The sequence below is a fragment of the Erinaceus europaeus genome, chromosome 11 (genome assembly GCF_950295315.1).
Source record: "Erinaceus europaeus chromosome 11, mEriEur2.1, whole genome shotgun sequence".
Taxonomy (NCBI): Eukaryota; Metazoa; Chordata; class Mammalia; order Eulipotyphla; family Erinaceidae; genus Erinaceus; species Erinaceus europaeus.
The window spans coordinates 47,041,971-47,064,122 of NC_080172.1; the positions used below are offsets into that span (position 1 = coordinate 47,041,971).

General features: G+C 42.7%; 1 protein-coding gene across 1 annotated transcript in view; it reads right to left on the minus strand.

The window, feature by feature from the left end:
* The window catches only part of LOC103115605 (protein S100-A8), a 253,840-nt gene that overhangs the window by 204,604 nt on the left and 27,084 nt on the right, over positions 1–22,152 (minus strand). The gene's annotated exons all lie outside the window — the stretch shown is intronic.

The following is a 22,152-nucleotide window of genomic DNA, read 5'->3' on the forward strand; positions in this document are numbered from 1 at the left end:
TTGGGATAAGAAGCTGCTGGAAATAGATGTGGGCTGACATGGGAAAGCCAAGCCTTTTGCCTCTGCAAATCCCAAAAGCCTGGGGATTACAGCCTATGAAAGAGCCTCTTCCCAGGGTCTTAAATTCAAGTTGAAAGGCAAATCCTACCCAGGGCGTTGCCCAGAGGAGAGGCACCAAGGAGAACAGAGTGTCACCAATTTCCCCAGCCCCACTGCCAGCAGTTACTGAGAACCAGAAATACACCAACCAGATAGCAAGTGCTCACCATCAATTAGCCAAAGATCTGAATAGTCAGTTTGCTAGAGAAGAGATACACATGGCCCACAGATATATGAAGAAGTGCTTCATTTCACTCACCATTAGATAAATGAAAATTAAAAAACACTGAGATTCAGCCTCATACCTGTTTGAATGACCTACATCAACAAAACAGGAAGTAGCAGGTATTGGTGAGGTTGTAGAGAAAGAGGTACTCTGTTGCTCTGTTGATGGGAATGCAAACTGTTGCAGCCCCTTTGGAAGACTATATGGACAGTCTATAAGCAAGTAAAAATGTAATTTCGTTATGATCTAGCAATACCACTCTTAAATATTTCTCCAAAGGACATGCAAACACTAATTCAAAGGGACAGAGACATAGTCCATGAGGTGGCATAGTGGCTATGCACTAGACTTGCAGGCATGATGTCCTGAGTTTGGTCCCCAGTGTTGCCTGTGCCACAGTGATGTTCTGGCTCTCTCTAAAGTTAACAAATAAATAAATGACTTTTTTAAAGGACACCAAAAACAGATAAATTCTAAACACCTCCAACAGTAGCACAGAAGACTAAGAATTAGACTCATAGAGGGAGCTGGGTGGTAGGGCAGTGGGTTAAGCGCACGAGGCGCCAAGCGCAAGGACCAGCGTAAGGGTCCCGGTTTGAGCCCCCGGCTCCCCACCTACAGAGAGGGTCGCTTCACAAGCAGTGAAACAGGTCTGCAGGTGTCTATCTTTCTCTCCCCCTCTCTGTCTTCCCCTTCTCTCTCACTTTCTCTCTGTCCTATGCAACAACAATAGCAGTGGTAACAATAACAACAACAACAAGAACAATAAAATGGGGTAAAATGGCCTCCAGAAGCAGTGGATTCTAGTGCAGGCACTGAGTCCCAGTAATAACCCTGGGGGAAAAAAAGAGAACTAGATTCAAGACAAAGTGGAGATATTTTCTAAATACTGAAAGAAATCTTGCACATAGTCAGGACAGCATTCAAATGTAAAGGAATGATACAAATACTCTAGACATAGTAGACCTCATAAAGTTTGCCACACAAAGACCTATATTAAAAACACTGGAAGGGGAGTCAGGCTGTAGCACAGCGGGTTAAGCGCAGGTGGCACAAAGCGCAAGGACCAGATCAAGGATCCTGGTTCGAGCCCTGGCTTCTCACCTGCAGGAGAGTTGCTTCACAAGCGGTGAAGCAGGTCTGCAGGTGTTTATCTTTCTCTCCCCCTCTCTGTCTTTCCCCCTCTTCTCTCCATTTCTCTCTGTCCTATCCAACAATGATGACAATAATAACTACAACAATAAAACAACAAGGGCAACAAAAGGGAATAAATCAATATTAAAAAATTTAAAAAAAAAACACTGGGGAGGTGGGGCTGGGTGGTGGTGCACTTGGTTGAAAATATGTTACCGTGTGCATTGAACTGGGTTCAAGCCTACAGTCCCCACCTGCAAGGGGGGATGTTTCATGAGCCTTGGAATAGTGCTGCAATTGTCTCTTTTTCTCTCTCCCTCTCTATCACCCCTTCCCTCTCATTTTCTCTCTGTCCTATAAAATGAATAAAGAAAAATGTTTATAAAGGAAGTGTGTGTGTGTGTGTGTGTGTGTGTGTGTGTGTGTGTGTGTGTGTGTCAGAGAGAAAGAGACGGACAGAGAAGAGACACCATAACACTGGCCCATCATTGTGCCCCCATACAGAAAAGTGTACACTACTGGGTGAACCATTGCCTGGCCTGAAATAAATAAATCCTTTATTTATTTATTTTCTTATTTGATAGTAAAGCTAACTCTGACCAAGGGAAGCAGAAGAGAAGTGGAGATAGACCTGGAGGTGAGAGTCTAGAAGATGGCACAGGAGAAGAGCACAAAAATGCTAAGTATGCCGCCCTCAGTGCCGGCCCACGCTGCTCCATGCTCCAGTTTTTTCTCTCTCTCTTCCTCTCTCTCATAAATTAATTAATTAATATTTTTAAAGTAATGAGAGTAAAGAGATGAAAGAGAGAATACAAAAGCATTGGGGAACCAAGTCTCCAATAGCTACAGAAGGAATCTGTGGTTGGACTCTTGTCAGTAGCTGAACTGAATGGAAATGATCTTGGAACAGGGTTTTATGACCAGTCTGAGGGAAAGCACTGGAAGGACAGGGAAGCTTTTGTTTGTTCAGCTGAATGACTGGTGGGTTTTGGGTTTTTGTTTGTTTGTTACAGGGAATTTTTGCACCTGCAATTCTGCAGCTCCCAATCACCCATCTCTCTCTGTGTCTCTCTTTGTCTCTCTCTCTTTCACAGAGACAGAAAGGGATATAGAGACAGAGAAGAAGGGGGAGGCAAGATGTCTCAGCATCATTTGTGCAACTTCCCCTGTGCATGATATTGTTATGTGGTTCCAGGGACTTGAATACCAGTCCTCCCAGATGATACAGCATGTGCTTTTCCAGGAGAGCAGTCTCCTAGTCTTTTCTTGAAGATTTAGACAAAAGAAGAAACAACTGCAATTTTAGAAGTTGATAAGATATGGTATGAAGGCTGGTAAAATAGCTAGCCTGGATAGTGTGCTGTTTTGCCTTGTCTGAGACCCAGATTCAAGCCCAACACCTACCACATAGTATCAATATATGTAGGTTTTATACTAAACAAAAAGATGGGCTTAAAAGACAACATAATGGTTATGTATATGACTTTTTATTTTTTATATACTTATTTATTTATTTATTTTCCCTTTTGTTGCCCTTATTGTTTTTTTATTGTTGTTGTAGTTATTGTTGTTGTCATTGATGTCATTTTTAGAAAGGACAGAGAGAAATGGAGAGAGGAGGGGAAGACAGAGAGGGGGAGAGAAAGACAGAGACATGCAGACCTGCTTCACCGCTTATGAAGCGACCCCCCTGCAGGTGGGGAGCCAGGAGCTTGAACCGGGATCCCTATGCCGGCCCTTGCACTTTGTGCCGAATGTGCTTAACCCACTGCGCTACCACCCAACTCCCATGTAAATGACTTTTATGCTTGAGGTTCTAAAGCCCCAGGTTCAGTCCACAGTACCACCATAATCCAGAGATGAGCAGATAAGAAATTGAATAAGTCAATTTATAAAAAAGAAAACATTCTTTGTTTAAAGATTTGTTTATTAATAACAGAAAGAGAAAGAGAGAGGACACCAGACCATCATTCTAATACATGTAGTGCCAAGGATTCAACTCTGGACCTCATGCTTGAGAGTTTAATGCTTTATCCACTACACCATATCCTGGGTCATACACAAATTGTGTATTTCCTGGGAAATACACAAATACACTTTCTCTTCTAGCAGATGTGAGCTGTGTAATAGTAATATACTCTAGTACTGAAACAAGTCTAAGTAAATTTCAAATAATCATTATGCAGACTATAATTATGCCTTCTTACTGTGGTGTAATAAATACTTCAAAGTAGTAGATAATAATAATGTTAAAGAAAATTAAGAAAAGAGCAGCAAAAACTGAAGGCAGTCCTAATGTCCATCAATAAGAGTATGGATAAATAAATTAGGTTGCATTCAAACAATGGAATACACTGAAGCCAGGGAGGTGGCATAGTGTATAAGCGTTTGGACTTTCAAGAATCAGATCCTGAGTTTGACCCCTGGTGTTGAATATGCCAGAGTGATGCTCTAGATCTCTCTCTCTCTCTCTCTCTCTCTCTCTCTCTCTCTCTCTCCCTCTCTCTCAAGTGAATGACAGCCCAGAAAGTAGTGCAGTAGATAAAGTCTTGAACTTAGAAGCATAGGGTCCCAGGCTCTGGTAAAGCTCTGGTTATCGCTCTTATCGCTTGTATAAATAAAAAAATTTTAAATAAGTCTTTAAAAATACAGTGAAATAAGATAGTAAAAATGAATGAACTTCATCAACATAGATAATGTTTTACTTTAAACAAGAATTGCAGAAGAATCTATACATTATGAACCATTTTAGTGCAAAAACATCCCCTACTAGGTAACATATCTAGCAATATGTACATATGTGATAAAAATGTTCTTACTTCAAGCTAATGAGCATAATTGTACAAAGAGTGAATGCAACACAGTATTTATTGTACACAAAGGCTCTTAGCTGGATCTGTAGGCCTTCTTTATTATAAATGATGTATAGGGGAAAACTTTTTTTTCCAGAGCACTCTCAGCTCTGATTTATGGTACTTTTGGGGACTAAACCTGAGACCTCAGAGGCTCAGGCATAAAATGGTTTGCATAACCATTATATTTTCACCCCTACCCCTTAGAAAATATTATAAAATGCTCAAACTCAATAAAGCTTAATGTTGTGCTGTTTTTTGTTTGTTTGTTTTTTGTCTCCAGGGTTATTGCTGGGGCTCGGTTCCTGCACCATGAATCCACTGCTCCTGAAGGCTATTTTTTCCCCTTTTGTTGCCCCTGTTGTTTTATCATTGTTGTGGTTATTATTATCGTTGTTATTGATGTCATTGTTGTTGGATAGGACAGAAAGAAATGGAGAGAGATGGGGAAGACAGAGAGGGGCAAAGAAAGATAGATACCTGCAGACCTGCTTCTCCACTTGTGAAGCAACCCTCTCTGCAGGTGAGGAGCCGGGGGCTCGAACCAGGACCCTTAAGCAGGTTTTTGCGCTTCGCACCATGTGCACTTAATCAGCTGCACTATTGCCCAAACCCTGCTGTTCTCATTCTTAAAGATTTCTTGTTTATTTATACATTTATTAATTTGAGAGAGAGAACCAGAATATCATTCTAACACATGCAATGCCAGGAACAAAACTCAGGACCTCAAGCTTTAGATTCCAGCAACTTATCCACTCTACCACCTCCCAGACCACTGTACTATTTTCAGAAGAGATCATGCGTGTCCAGGGCGGTATGGCTGTAGACTTAGGTGATATTTTCTATACTTTGATGTCTACCTGAAATAATTCTTCACCGGGCTGGCAAGGTAGGTCACTTGGATAGTACACTGCTTTTCCATGAGCATGATCCAGATTCCAGCCCAGATTCAAGTAGAGGAAACTTCAATGCTATTCTTTCTCTCCCTCCCTCTTTCGTTCTCTCTCTCTCTCCCTCCCTCCCTCCCTCCCTCCCTCTGTCCATCTGTCCATCCATCTGTCTGTCTGAAAAAAGCCAGTTTGGAGCAGTAGAAACTGGAAATAAGTAAAATATTTTATTATTAAAATAAAAGAGAAAAGAGGAATTACAAGAAAGCACATGTACAAACTACTGTATTTTACTGTCGACTGTAAGCCATTAATCCCCCAATAAGGAAATTTTAAAAAAAGAAAGAAAGATTACTGTCAACAATATTTATACATCTTTCCTATATTAGGGAGCTACTCTCTTCCCTGATCCAGCTTTCTGGTCCTTTTTCCAGCCATGACATCATTTCCCCAGACAATAACTTAGATCCACCTGCATATCAGATTTCAGGCTCAGGGAAAAGGAAAAAACAAACGAACAAAAAAACTAGTATAGTCACAGGACCTTTGGAATATAGCTAGAATAGGCCTACTAGCTACCTATAAAACAGAGACCCTTCAACGCTTCATCAGCACTATTCCAACCTTTAGGTTCATGATTAGTCAACAACTTGTTTGGCTTTATATGTTAACTCTTTTGTCAGCCACCAGGTTCCAGATACTACCATGATGCCAACCAGACTTCCTTGGATAAACAACCCCACCAATGTGTCCTGGAGCTCCACTTCCCCAGAGCCCATCCCACTAGGAAAGGAGAGAGACAGACTGGGAGTCTGGACTGACCTGTCAACACCCATGTTAAATGGGGAAGCAATTACAGAAGTCAGACCTTCCACCTTCTGCATACCATAACAACCCTGGGACCACACAGCCAGAGGGTTAAAGAATAGGAAAGCTATCAGGGGAGGGGATGGGATACGGAGTTCTGGTAGTGGGAATTGTATGGAGTTGTACCCCTCTTATCCTATGGTTTTGTCAATGTTTCCCTTTTATAAATAAATTTTAAAAAAAGAATTGGATGTGAAGGAAAAGCAACTAAGAAATAAAAATAAATAAATGAATAAAAGCTTAGCAAAAACAAAGCCCTTTATTCTCTATGACTTATACCTGCAGCAATAAACTTCCATTTTCTCTCAAAAAAAAAAAAATAGGAAAGCTATCAAGGGAGGGGATAGGATACAGAGTTCTGATGGTGGGAATTGTGTGGAGTTGTACCCCTCTTATCCTGTGGTTTTGTCAATGTTTCCTTTTCATAAATAAATTTTTTTAAGAAAGAAAGAAAGAAAAGAAGGAAGGAAGGAAAGAAGGAAGCAGTATACAAAGCAGCCTGAGATTCTCCCAAGGACCTTGGCAGGGGCAACAAAGAGTGAAACCATGTCTACAAGACTCAGAGAGAAAGAATGCATGACCTAAGAAGTGTGTGCCAGCTACACAGCAGTCTTGAGTTAAAAGAACTTGAAGGAGGCAAACCAAGTGCCCTGTGAAGTCCAAGCAAACAAATGATGAAGTTAAAAGGTACAGGCACCAAGAAGCCAAACTCAAAGGTCTGGTTGTGTGCAGTGGATTCAATTAGCAAGGACTAAGTTCACACTGGAACTTATGGTTACACAACAGAATGTAGGATAGGAGATAACAGAGCAGTTTACACAACAGACTTCCAGACCTTGGGCTCTGAGGTCTCAGGTTCAATCCTCAGCACCACCATAAATCAGAGCGAGTAGTGCTCTGGGTTCAAGCCCCCAATCCCCTTCTGCAAGGGGTGAGACAGTGTTGCAGGTGTCTCTTTCATTCCTCTGTATCTCCCTCCCCCACCCCCTCTCAATTTCTCTCTGTCCTATCAAAAAGAAAATGTAAGTAAAGCTTGTTACCTGCAAGATGGCATAGAGAATGAAGAACTGGATTTGCAAGCATGAGGTCCCAAGTTTGATCCCAGGCATCAAATATGCAAGTGATGCCCTGGTTCTCTCTCTCTCATGCTAATAAATAAACTGATATCTCATTTTTATATTTTTTTTTTACTTTTTAAAGAGTTATTTGTGTATTTATTTTATGAGAGAGAGAACTAGAGCATCACTTGATGGATTGGGTTAGACAAAAGTAATCACTCTCAGTGCTCTGCTTACAGGAACTCCTTTACAAAGAATGGCTAATACACTTAAACTGATTTAGAAATACAGAAAGACAATAACCAGAAACTCATGTCCCTCACCACCACAACCCCCCCCCCACACACACACACACACACACATTACCTTTCCAGACCAGCCTCCCCTTTAAGAGCTATGGAAAATAGTTAAGACTAGCACAAGCTTTGTCCTAGGAGGAAGTTGGAGAGGAGACATCTACATCCTAAGGTCCTGGGCCAGACAGGAGCAAAGAGGTCTGAGGAGGTGGTAGGATGAGTCAGGGAACCCACCTCCAGGTTCTCCAAAACCCCCACCGCCCCACACACACATATTTTACATGTATTACAAAGATTCCCTTTGTGGTCCGGAAGGTGGCACAGTGGATAAAAGCATTAGACTCTCAACTGTGAGTTCCCAAGTTCAATCCCCAGCAGTACATATACCAGAGTGATGTCTAGTTCTTTCTCTCTCTTCCTGTCTTTCTCATGAATAAATAAATAAAATCTTTAAAAAAAAATTCTCTTTGCAATTGGGAGGTGATGCCATGGATAAAATGCTGGACTCTCAAGCATGACATCCCAAGTTCAATCCTCAGCATCAAATGTGCCAGAATTATTATCTCATGCTCTGGTGCTCTCTCTCTCTCTCTCTCTGTGTGTGTTTGTGTGTGTGTGTGTGTGTGTATGTCTCTGTCTCTCTCTGTCTCTCTCTCTGTGTATGTCTCTGTCTCTCTCTGTCTCTCTCTCTGTGTATGTCTCTGTCTCTCTCTCTCTCTCAATAAGTAAGTAAATAAATAAATAAATGATTCCCTGAAGCAAGGGAATGAAGAAGTTGATTTGAACACACACACACTGTCTGCATTGCACATTAAAACAGCAACAAACAAGCATTTTCTCCTTTATGCAAATAAAAGTTGGTATGAAGTGATGAACCTTCTGAGGCTCCTGGCAGTGGACCCAACCCCAGCTTCAGTGGCAATTCAGAAGCAATGGGACCAATACTAGGGGAAGAAATGGACAGCTCTGAAATTTGTTTTTGAGGTAAAACCAACAGAACTTGTTGATATGGGAGTGAAGGGTGTACAAAGGTGACATTTCAATGGAGCAGGGCAGTCATTATAGAAAACAGCCTTACCTGACTTTCTTTTTAAGGTTTATACACTTATTAATAACAAAGAGAGTGAGAGAATGGGAGGGGAGGAGGGAGAGAGGAGAGAGAGAGAGAGAGAGAACTATAGTACCACTCTTACACATGCAATGCTGGGGACCCCATACTGGGGAGCCTAAGGTTCTATTCACTGCTTCCTGGGTAGCTAGCTGCCTTAACCTAGTTTTTCTTTCCTTTCCTTTCCTTAAGATGTATTTATTTATGAGAAAGAGAAAGAACCAGAGCATCACTCTGTTGCATGTGATGCCAGGGACAGAACTCAGGACCTCATGCTTAAGAGTTCAACACTGTACCTACTGCACCACTCTTGGACTGCCATACCTGTATTATTTGAACTACATTAGAGACCTTTAAAGTGAACCAAAAGTGATTGTTTTAAAACTGACAAGCAGCCTGGGAGATGGTGCAGTGAATAAAGCACTGGACTCCCAAGCATGGGGTCCTGAGTTCAAACCTGAGCATGTGCCAAAGTGATGCTCTGCTTCTCTCTCCTCTCTCCCTCATAAATATCTAAATAAATATAGAAATGCAGGGATAAAGAAAGAAAATGGGGGTAGATAGCATAATGGTTATGCAAAAAGACTCTCACAACTGAGGCTCCAAAGTCCCAGGTTCAATCCTCCACACCACCATAAGCCAGAAATGTGTAGTGCTCTGGTAAAAGAAAAAAAGAAGAAAAGAGAAGGAAGGAAGAGGTAAGGAGGGAGGAAGAAAAAGCCTCAAGCAAGTCATGCTTTGATAAGCATCTGGATCTAATAACTACAGACTTCTTGCTGGAGGATAGAACTGGTAACCTATTAATGACAGCTGAGCTCAGTTTAAGCTTTTTAACACTCATTCTTTTCTTCAGCCAGTTACCTTTTCTTCCCATGAAATCCCCCATTGTCTCACCCCCTCCAACCCCTCCCCACACACACACACCTTCGGTGCATCTTCAGGGTCTCCTTGAAGCTGCATTCCCCAAGTGAATTTCTTTGATCCTAAATAAATGTGCTCAGTTTAGTTGCCTCTGGAAGCTTTAGGTTGACAGGATTCAGACAGAAGCCTGGAAGATTTGTAGGTTTGACTGGAGCTAAGTAGGTGGTGGATCCATTTAATGAGATGGAAAGAATCTTTCTGGGTAGGGGTGTGGGTTTGGCAGAGAAACCAAGAGCTTATTTCTGGATGTGGTACATTCCAGATACTCAAAAACTCACAGAAGTTGATTCACTCAACAAGGAATGAGCTCATGCTAGGCACCAAGAATGAGACATGCAGAGAAATCTTCCCCTGTGAAACTATATTGTGGTCAGGGAAAACAATAAACAATATAAAACACATAATGCCAGACCAGTGAAATAGTTCACCTGGATAGTGTGCTGCTTTGACCCAGGTTCGAGCCTAGCCCCACAGCACTTAAGAAAGCTTTGGGTCTGTGGTCTCTGTCTGTCTTACTCTCTGTCTCATTCATGTGTTCTCTCTCTGTCTCTCTCTCTCTCAAAAAAAAAGAAAAAAAGAAAAGAAAAGAAAAAAGTAGGAATCCTCTTTGGATTGCTTTAATTTAAAAAGAAACTGAACATAGTATTTTAGAGATTATACGTGTCATGAAAAGAAACAGGAAGAAGGATTGGGGTTCACTGGCCTGAGGAGAAGACCCATTTTACACAGAAGGGTCACTGAAAAGGTGTGACTGAGTGTGACATTAATGAAAAGGCTTGAAGGGGTTGGGTGATGGTGTACTTGGTTGAACATACCCATTACAGTGCACAAGAGGTGGGTTCAAGTCCCTGGCCCCCACCTTCAGGGGGAAAGCTTCATAAGCAGTGAAACAGTGCTGCAGGTCTCTCTTATCTCTCCCTTTCTAAAAGAAAGAGAGAAAGGAAAAAAGAAAGGAAGGAAGGAAGGAAGAAAGAAAGAAAGAAAGAAAGAAAGAAAGAAAGAAAGAAAAAAAGAAAGGAAATAGAAAGGAAAGAAGGAAGGAAGGAAGGAAGGAAGGAAGGAAGGAAGGAAGGAAGGAAGGAAGGAAGGAAGGAAGGGTGGGCCTTCTATCACCCCACTGATTGCCAGGGTTGATTCGGCTTATCTGACTGGCCCCTTCCTCACTCACTGATCCATGTGTGTCCCTCCCAAAGCTGTGCGCTTGGTCAAAGAGGATGGCCTTCCCCTAATAGAGACAGACCAGTGTTCGGTGGAGGATATACAAGTAGCTGCATACCCCTGCTAGAACCTCCAAGCAAGCTCTCAAGGTCCATTTGTAGAACATAGGGTACAAGCTTCCAAGAATACAGACACATCCAAATGAGGTGCTGCATGTAGCTGTCTGCCTTTTAAAAAAAGAAAAACAAAAAGAAAGAGAGAGAGAAAGGAAGAAAGAAAGAGCCTAAAGTAGATGTGGAGAGGCCATGGGAGCATCTGGGAAAAGAACACGAGAGAGCGAACTGGTTTAAGTACTCTTCTAAGAGGTTACAGTGAGGGAGGCTGGGTGGTAGCACACCTGGTTAAGTGCACATGTTACAGTGCATAAGGATCCAGGTCCAAGCCCCTGCTCCCCACCTACAGAGGGGAAACTTCCAGAACAATGAAGCAGGTCTGCAGGTATCTCTCTGTCTCTGTCCATCTCTATCTCCCTTTTCCTTTCAATTTCTGTCTCTATTAAACAAATAAAGATATTAAAGAAGAGCAGAAAGGGAAACACAAAGTAGAATTTTACTGAATTTGGAGTATTTCACCAAAGGAAAAAAATTGGGGTACAGGGTGAGAATAGATTTTTCAACTTTAAATAAAATATTAAATTTTTAAAAAGAGGTCAGGAAAAAAAATGATGAGTGATGGAAAGAGTGAGTGAGGTGAGATGAAGAGGGGGAAGTCAGAGTACTAATGGGCTCAAAACCCTTTGGGAGGACTTTGGCTTTCATTATGAAGGGGGTGGAGAGACCTCTGGGAGATTTTTTTTTTTAGCAGAAGAGAGCCATAATCTGAATCTAATTTTTTGTTTGTTTGGTTGGTTGGTTGGTTGATTGGTTGGTTTTGGTTTTGTTGTTGTTGTTGTTATTGTGTTGTTTTGTTTTGTTTTGTTTTCCCAGAGCACTGCTCAGTTCTGGCTTGTGGTGGTTCTGGGGACTAGAACCTGAGATACCTGGGTAGGAAAAAAGCATAATGTTTATGCAAAAAGACTCTCATGCCTGAGGTTCTGAGGTCCCATGTTCAAACCCCAAGCACCACCATAAGCCAGAGATGAGCAGTGTTCTAGCAAAAGAAAAAAAGAAAAAAACACCTGGGATTCAGAGCCTTAGCCATGGAAGTTGTTTTACATTTTGCTTTTTTTTTTTCATCAGGATTATCACTAGTGTTCAGTATCTACATGATGAATGACTCACCATTCCCAGTGGCCTTTTTTATGATAGATACAGAAAAAAATAGAGAGAGAAAGAGATACTTCTGCAGCATTCCACCGTTCATGAACCTTTGTCCTGCAGGTAGGGACTAGGGACTTGAACCAGTGTCCTCACTTATAGTGATCTGTGTACTCTACTAGGTATACCACCACCTGCATGTGATTTACATTTTGAAAGAATCACTCTCAGTGCTTTGTGGATGCATATACAAGATCAGAATGTAGTGCATAGCCCCGGTAAAGGAAGTGGAGAGGCTCAGGAAATAGCTCAGCTGGTATAAAGCCAGACTTGCAGACCTGAGGACCCTGATTCCATCCCCAGAGCCACACAAGCTAGAGTAGCACCCTCTGTGTTCTAACCCACAGACTCTGAGTCCAAAGTCCCCACAGTGCCTTCTTTGGGTGTGATTAATTTGCCAGTGACTTGCAGAACTCAGAGAAACACTGTCTTAAATAAATTACCACTAGGAGACCAGGAGATAGTTCACCGGGTAGAGTACACACTTTACTTTGCATGAAGACCTGGGTTTGAGCCCCTGGCACCATATGAGAGCACCATATGGGAGCACCGTGTCGGGGGAAGCTTCACAAACAGTGGAGTAGTGCTGAGATATCTCTCACTGTCTCTCCCTCTCTCTCATCTCTCCCCCTTTATCTTAACAAATGGGAAAAAATTCTGTGAGACCAGGGAAGTATCAGTAGTTCAATTGGTGGTGGTCTTGCACACCTCAGTTTCCCAGTTTAATCCTTAGCACTGCATGTGAACCACTGGGGTGGTGCTCAGCTGTATCTCTGTCTCGTGTGAAACACTCTGCTAGGTAATAAGCAAAATTAATACTTTTTAAATAAAATAAAACAAAATAGAGTTTGGCTAAAGCAGTAGAATTGTACAGACATGAAACCTGAGTGAAGTAAGCAGCAAAACAAATACATCTCCACACATTCCCTCCCCATATACACACACACCCCACTCTCATCGGGAACAATCAAATGAAAGGGAGGGCAAGGGGTGCAGCACGTGGGAGGGGGTGGCTCTGGACACCCATTCAGGAGACGCCCCACCAGCTCACCAGCCCACCAGCCCAAAGTTGTACAAGCCTGGTCCTCCTTTTAGTTCTTCCTGGAGTCTTTATGGCACAGGTATGGTTAAATCACCGACCACTGTACATCTATTCTACACTTGCTCGTGGTCAGTGGGTAGCACTGAAAGCTCCAGCCTTCCTGTCTGGTGGTTGATTCCTCTGGCAAGCAGCCCCCACTCCCAGAAGCCTTATCAACTCAGCTATGGTGGAAAGGGCTCTGTTAGGAGCATCAAAGATCTTATTACCTAGGAGATTCCAAGGGTCTTAGAAGCTTTGAGCCAGGAATGAGTGTGGAGATCAAATAGGAATTTTCTTTCTTTCTTTCTTTCTTTCTTTCTTTCTTCCTTCCTTCCTTTCTTTCTTTCTTTTCTTCCTTCTAGAGTACTGCTCAGCTCTGGCTTGTGTTGGTGTCAGGAATTGAACCTGCGAGCTCAGAGCCTTAGGCATGAGCAGTTATTATGCACAACCACTGTGATACCTTCCTAGCTCTAGACATGTATTTCAAAATCACACTACACAGCATCTCAAGTTTCTTATGTTTGTTTTACTTTTTTAATTTTTTATTATTTATTTTTATTTATTTTCCCTTTTGTTACCCTTGTTGCTATTGTTTTATTGTTGTAGTTATTGTTGTTGATGATGATGTTGTCATTGTTGAATAGGACAGAGAGAAATTGAGAGAAGGGAAGACAGAGAGAGAAGAGAAAGATAGACACTTGCAGACCTGCTTCACTGCCTGTGAAGTGACTCCCCTGTGTTGGGAACATGTGTAAGCCTGATAGAGCTTAGGGAGAACCACCCCCATCTTTGGATGGAGGTCTGAGAAGATAACCTCTTGGTAAGTCTCTCTCAACAGAGGTGAGCATAAGGGGGGAAATTCAGACTTGGTTCTTTCCTTCTTGACTCTCAGGCCCACAGAAACCCCAATACTTCCCTCCATTAACTGCAGGCCACATGGCCACAGATTCACTTATTCAAAGTCACCTTCTGATCACAGAAGAACACACCTTATCACACACTTCATCACACACCTCAGACCCCAGACAAGAGAAATTCCAAACTATATGGCTTTTGATATTCATCTTCTCTCTGTCTCACCCTACAGGTTCAACCCCTATGCTTCTCTCAAATACCTTTGGATAATTAAGTTGCTTGTGTCATGGAAAATAACTGTCTTGTATCTCATCAATTCCTGTCATACCAGCCCCTCCCTTAGGGGCATGCTGACTGTTAAGAAACCTGTAATTTCTGACATATTTCAACAATAATTACCTCCATTGCTTTTCTATTTAACTCATGTCTATTTAACTATTTAACTCAAAGTTAACTATTTAACTTTGCTAATAAATGGACTCTAGGATTCTGGGATTCTAGGACTCAGATTCTAGGCACGCTAAGAGTCCCCTGGTGTCTTTTACTTCGTGTCACCCCTGTCGTGAGCGAGAAAGAACCAGCCCGTTACCTTTCCCCTGGAGACCACCCCACCGGAGAGGGAGAGAGATACCCCGAAACCCCTGCAGATGGGGAGCCGGGGACTCAAACTGCCAGTCCTTGCACTTTACACCACGTGCGCTTAACCCGCTACACTCCCACCCAACTCCCGCTTTTTTTAAAAAAAAAAAAAAACCAGAACCCTACTCAGCTCTGATTTATGGTGGTGCCTGTGATTGAACCTGAGACCTTTGGTGCCTCAGGCTTGAAAGTCATTTTGCATCACCATTATGCTGCCTCCCTAGGCCCACATTTCAAGTTTACTGGCTCCAAATGTGAATTCCTGGCGACCTTATTCAGCTTTCCCCCTGCTCCTGTAAGTTCGTGCCACCACCTCCACCCCCATTCATCCCAGTTCCATTCCTCTGCTGCACTTGGCTGCCTTTAGTCCTTTCTATATCTCATACCCACTATCTGTCTTCAAATCCTGGGAGCTTTACCTTCAAAACAGCTCTAGAACCAATCACTTATTTCCTTTTCCACTGTTGCCACATGGATCTGAATCACGCTTTTGGTCTCTTGGTCAGCTATTAGCAATTATTTTCCAACTATCGCCTAACTTCTCCTATCCCTTTATTTTTCAAATTGCATTTCAGATGGAAACAAGGCCTCCAGCATGTGTGGTTTCGAAGCTCTGGGTCACCTTTGTTTCCTTTCATATAAGTAGATAGAGATTAAGAGAAGTAGAGGTAGAGAGAAACAGAAAAAGAGGAGACACCACAACATCAGAATTCCTCCCATGCCATCGTTCCTCCTATGTGGTGCCAGGACCTGGGTCTCCAAGCACAATCCAGGTCCCTTCCCTAGTAAGTTATCTCTCTGCCGACCCCACCCCCATTTTAAAAAATGTTTATTTTATTACTATTTAAATAATATGAGAGAGAGAGAAGTCAGAGAAGCCAGGTGAGATGACAGGGATGGAAGCAGGAACCTCATCTGTAAAAGAGAGCTAATAGAATTACTTGTTAGTGTTGTGGGGATTCAGGAGATAGGAGACACAAAAAACTTGGAAAAATTGCATATTACCTGTTAGATGTGCCCTCTTCTCTGGTGTCTCTGGATCTACTCTGCCGCCTCTCATTTCATGTTTTCCATGTTGTAATTTATGAGGCTTTTCAAAATGCAAATCTGATTATGTCAGGTACAAGCATACACATGTGCACACACACGCACGCATGCACGCACACACACATGCCTGACTCCCAGGTTGTTAGGTTCCTTTTTAAAAATTAAAACACCAGGTGTCAGTTGGTAACTCAGCGGGTTATGCGCATGTGGCACAAAGCACAAGGGCCAGTAAGGATCCTGATTCGAACCTCCAGCTCCCCACCTCAGGGGAGTCGATTCACAAGCAGTAAAGCAAGTCTGCAGGTGTCTGTCTTTCTCTCCCCCTCTCTGTCTTCCCCTCATCTCTCCATTTCTCTCTGTCCTATCCAACAACGACGACATCGATAACAACAACAATAAAACAAGGGCAACAAAAGGGAAAATAAATAAATATTTTAAAAAAAAAGTTAAAACACCTCATCAGCTGGGGCCCTAATCAGAGAGTCCTGAGATTCCCAGACATGATGGGCCTAAACCTCAAATAAATCCCTCTCTCCATTGTTACTGGTCATCTCTATCAGGAACAACACAATAGACCCCTTTGTGGGCCCCCCATAGGACCTTGCCCTCAACTTGGATCAACAATGGTAGAGAATGTTCCATCCTCTAAAAGGAGGCTGGACAATATACACTATGCTACACATGAGGAAGATGGGTCCTGATATTGGGGCAGCTTGGAATGTTCCTACTTATGACCACAGAATGTGAGCTCAGATCTACAGGGATGCAGAGGTCACATAGGCTCCTAAGCTGAATCTGGGTCCCAGATCACATCAAATCGATGGGGTTTACAATCAACAATATTTATACATCTTTCCCATATTTGGGAGCTACTCTCTTCCCTGATCCAGCTTTCTGGTCCTTCTGCCAGCCATGACAACATCTCCCCAGACAATAATTAGGATCAACCTGTATATCAGATTTCAGGCTCAGGCAAAAAAAAACTAGTATAGCCACAGGCCCTTTGGAATATAACTAAACTATGCCTACTAGCTATCTACAAAATGGAGACCCACAACTCTTCATCTGCACTATTCCAGCCTTTAGGTCCATGATTGGTCAACAATTTGTTTGGCTTTGTATGTTAACTCTCTTTTCAACCTCCAGGTTCCAGATGCCAGCATGATACCAACCAGACTTCCCTGGACAGACAACCCCACCAATGTGTCCTGGAGTTCCACTTCCCCAGGAAGCCCCACCTACTAGGGAAAGAGAGAAGCAGGCTGGGAGTATGGATTGACCTGTCAACGCCCATGTTCAGTGGGGAAGCAATTACAGAAGCCAGACTTCCAACCTTCTGCATCCCACAACGACCTTGGGTCCATACTCTCAGAGGGATAAAGGATAGGAAAGTTATCAGGGGAGGGGATGGGATACAGAGATCTGGTGGTGGGAATTGTGTGGAGTTGCACCCCTCTTATCCTATGGTTTTGTCAATGTTTCCTTTTTATAAATAAAAAATTTTTTAAAAAAAGAACAGGAAAGTTATCAAGGGAGAGGATGGGATAGAGTTCTGGTGATGGGAATTGTGTGGAGTTGTACCTCTCTTAATCTATGGTTTTGTCAGTGTTTCCTTTTTATAAATAAAAAATTTAAAAAGAGAGAGAGAAAAGTTAAAAAAAAAAAAGTTAAAGCAAATTGAATTTAGGAGGCAGGTGGTGGCAATGGTGGCCACATGATGACATACACAATAGAGCATCTATGTTACACTGTGTAAGGCCCTGGGTTCAAGCCCCCTTTCCCCACCTGTAGGTATCTCTCTTTCTCTCCCTCTTATTTCCTCCTTCCCTCTCAATTTTTCTGTCTCTATCAAAAAAATAATAATAATAAATAAAGATTCTTTTAATACATAATCTTAATATTTATAAGTGGGGGGAAATAGAAAAAAAACATCACCCTGGTATATGTGATGCTAGAGATATAACTCAGAACCTCATGCTTGAGAGTCCAACACTTTACTCACTGCACCACCTTCCAGAATACACTGCTGCTGCTGCTGCTCCCTCCTCTCCTATCTCACCCTCCTTTTGCTCCTTTCTCCTCCTCATCCTCCTTCTTTTGGAAAAGATTTGTTGATAAAACTATGAGAGTCCAGTGCCCAGGTCCATCTGGTATCCTGAAAATCCTGCTGAGCCTGCCTCTCAAGCACCCCCCTCCCCCCACACACACCCACCCCCCCTATGGAATTCCTCAGAAATGACCTCAGTTTGTAATCACTCATTTGTTTGTATCTGTGAGCTTATGTTTGTTTGCTGCCTTGCCTTCCACACAACAGAATGGATAATCAGTCAGGGCAGTGTCTGCTCCTGCTGTCAACACTTCTGCTGTGTCTCACAGACACAAGGCACCAGGTTCTGAGAGGGAAGAAGGGAAGAAGAGAGAAAGAAAGGGAAAACAGAAGGGAGGAAGAAAGGAAGGTAGAGAAGCAACCACAACTTACACACAGGGCCTGAAAGTAGCATCCCTTTGCCTCCCAGAAAGTCAGGGGTGAAGGCCAAGATGAAGGACACTTTCCTCAGAATCTAAAAGGAAAGCAAAACTAAATGGACAGGAAATATAGAATTTGATGCAGAAGGGTGGATTCAGATATTTTGCCCTGATGTGACTGATCAGGCTGTCACCCTACAGCATTCAGACTCTAGACCAGTGGACCACCCACCCCCCTCCCTGAGATAGGGACACCCTCACACACACACACACACACACACACACACACACACAGAGAGAGAGAGAAAGGGAGAGAGGAGCCTGCCCCTGGCTCCTCTCTGCCCTGTTTTCCTCAGACTATGTGTTCCAGTCTCCTGGGTGAGGAAGGCCAGGCCTCAGCAGCCTCAGCACTCCCAAGGGGGGACTCATGACCTGACCCCATGGCTATGTCTGCCCTCCCTGAGAACTTTGGCTCCAGGCCCTGAGGACCAGGCCTTGACAGCCACTACCAGGATATCTGACCTCCATAGAAGCGGGGCATCCTCTCCACACTCCAGGCCAGCTTCTGGCCACAGTCACATGCTGACTCACTTCCCACCAACTGCTCTAAACATTGTGTGGGGTGACAGTGCTGAACACAATAGCCTGGGTGGGTCAGAGAAGGGACTAGGGGCTGGATTCCTCCTTCTTAAGCCCATCTCTCCCTCTGGTCTTCTACATGAAATGATTTTGCTCTCTTTGTCCCAGTTCACCCATCTGGAAGGAAGAGTGGGAATGTGAGTGTTTGGGAGTACAGTGTGGTAGCATGGAAATAGACTGATCCTGTCATCAAGAAGGCTGCCCTCTTCTGAGCTGCCCTCAGGATGTCTCATGATAATAGGAGCCACCTCTCTCACCAGCCAAGGCCTTGCCCCTGAGAGCTACATTTACAGGAGATACTATAAGAAAACTTTCCCCAATCACAACAAAAGAAAGGACATAAAAATTCAAGAATCCCAGAGAGCCCCAAATAGAATCAACCTAAATACACCAAGACACATCATAGTTACAATGGAAAGTAATAAGTATAAAGGATTATGAAGGCTGCAAAAGAAAAACAAAGAGTCACATACAGAGGAAAACCCATAAGGTTATCAGCAGATTTCTCCACAAAAACTCTAAAAACCAGGAGAGAATGGCAAGATATATATCAAGCACTCAATGAAAAAGGATTTCAAACAGAACTATTGTATCCTGCTATAGTATTGTTTAGACTAGATGGAGGGATTAGAAAAAAAAAAAAACTTCTCAGAAAAACAACAGTTAAAGGAATCACCAAGCCTACAAGAAATTCCAAAGGTCTCCTATAAACAATAACCAAAAATATGCCATATATCAGAACACTCATAAAAGTTAAGAATAGGGAGTTGGGCTGTAGCACAGCGGGTTAAGCGCAGGTGGCGCAAAGCACAAGGACTGGCATAAGGATCCCTGTTCGAGCCCCGGCTCCCCACCTGCAGGGGAGTCGCTTCACAGGTGGTGAAGCAGGTCTGCAGGTGTCTGTCTTTCTCTCCCCCTCTCTGTCTTCCCCTCCTCTCTCCATTTCTCTCTGTCCTATCCAACAATGACATCAATAACAACAATAATTACAATAACAATAAAAAACAAGGGCAACAAAAGGGAAAATAAGTAAATAAATAATCCAGCATTTCTACTCCTAGACATTTATCCAAAACATAATAATATTAATTCAAAGAGATGTGTGTACCCCCACGTTCATAACTGCATTATCCACAATAGCCAAAATATGGAAGCAACCAGAATGTCCTGCAACAGATAGAAAAAAAAGGTTATGGGACATATACTCGATGGAGTACTACTCAGCAATAAAAAAGATGATATTGTGTCCTTTGGGATAAAATGGATGGGATTGGAGATCATGCTTGGCGAAATAAGTAAGGAGGTAAATGATAACTACATGATTGTTTCACTCATATGTGGAATTTAGAACACAAGACCCTGAAACAAACAAAAAGCCAGCCCATATCCAAGTCTGTAGAATACTACAGCGGTTATCTGGTCCTGAAACAAGTGTAGCTAGAATGTTCCCAGCTGTGACCATAGACTGCAAGCTCAGACTGACAGGAACTCAAGGGTTACAGACTCCTGTGCTAAAATAGATATAGGCCCTGGGTCAGGTTGATAGGGTGAACAGTTAATTTTATTTATAGATTTTTCTTCCAGTTTGGTGGCTTCTCTCTGCCCTAATCCAACTTTCTAGCCCTATATTCAACTCTAACACCATCATCAGGCAGTATTTTTAGTCCACCTCCATGTTATCTATCAAATTCAAGCAAAAACTACAAAAGTCATGGGTGCCTAGGAACATACCTAAAATAGACTTCCTAGATTTTTTCCACCCCAAGATTCCTAATTCTCATCTGCTGTATTCCTACTTTCTGGTTCCTGTTTACTAATCATTTTATCCTGCGTTATATCTTACTGCCTTTCAGCCACCAAGTCACAGATGCCATCATGATTCCATCTGACTTCCCTGGGTAGATGACCTCACAAATGTGTTCTGGAACTTCACCTCTTCATAGCCCTACCCAACTATGGGAAGATAGAAACAGAGTGGGAGTATGGATCAACCTGACAACATCCATGTCCAGAGGAGAAGCAGTTATAGAAGTCAGAACACCCACCTTCCACAACCAAAAAGAAATTCTGGTCCATACTCCTAGAGGGGGAAAAATGTTAGGGGAAGATGCCCAGAGGACTCTGAACTCCAATTCCATCAGGAACCGGAGGGAGAAGAAGAAAAAAAAAAAGAAGGACATTTGGAAGTAGCAATAGGGATAAATGTCACTTAGAAAGGAAGGGAACGGGAGTCGGGCAGCGCAGCGGGTTAAGCGCAGGTGGCGCAAAGCACAAGGACCGGCATAAGGATCCCGGTTCGAACCCCGGCTCCCCACCTGCAGGGGAGTCGCTTCACAGGCGGTGAAGTAGGTCTGCAGGTGTCTTTCTCTCCTCTCTGTCTTCCCCTCCTCTCTCCATTTCTCTCTGTCCTATCCAACGACAACAACAATAATAACTACAACAATAAAACAACAAGGGCAACAAAAGGGAATAAATAAATAAATAAAATAAATATTTAAAAAAAAAGAAAGGGAACATATACCTAAAATAGACCTACTATTTTCTTCCAACATGAAGACCTCAAATCTCATCTGCTTTATTCTTACCTTTAGGTTCCTGATTATCAATCTGTTCTGCTTTATATCTTAATGCTTTTCAGCAACAAAGTTCCAGATGCTACCATGACACCAGCCTGACTTCCCTGGGTAGACAACCTCATCAGTGTACCCTAGAACCCCACCTCTCCAGAGCCCTACCCAACTAGGGAAAGATAGAAATAGGTTGTGGGTATGGATCAACCTGTCAACACCCATATCCAGTGGAGAAGCAATTGTAAAAACCAGACCTCCCATCTTCTGCACCCTATAAAGATCTTTGGTCCATAGTTCCAGAGGGATAAAGAATAGGGAAACTTCCAATGGAGGGATGGGATATGGAACTGGTGGCAGGAACTGTATGGAATTTTACTCCTCTTATCTTACAATCTTGTTAATCATTATTAAATCACTAGTAAAGAAAATAATTTAAAAAGGAAGGCAAGACCATAGAAAAAAATGGATATATATATGTATTATATATATAATATATGTATATATGTACAGGGAGGGGGGTCTTGTAATCCCATCAAAGAGGCCACCAACCCCAGTCCAAAGACCCTTGAGGCCCCAAGTTACCGGATTCTCAGGCAGAGAGACAGGACACACTAAGGCTTTAATACAGGGAGTATATATATATTATATATACAGATATAATGGTAAACCCATAAAGGGAGGAGGAGGTGAGGCAAACAAGAAAACTTTTAAAGAGAAAACTAAGAGTTAACTCACTTTTTAGTTGGTATCAATCTTCCCCCTCCTCCCAACATAAAAAGGGTTTTCTATCGATATAATCAAAGTAGCCTTGGTCAGTGGGCTTAAAATCTACTACATCTGGGAGTCAGGCAGTAGTGCAGTGGGTTAAGCGCAGGAGGCACAAACACAAGCACTGGCATAAGGATACCAGTTTGAGCCCCTGGCTCCCCACCT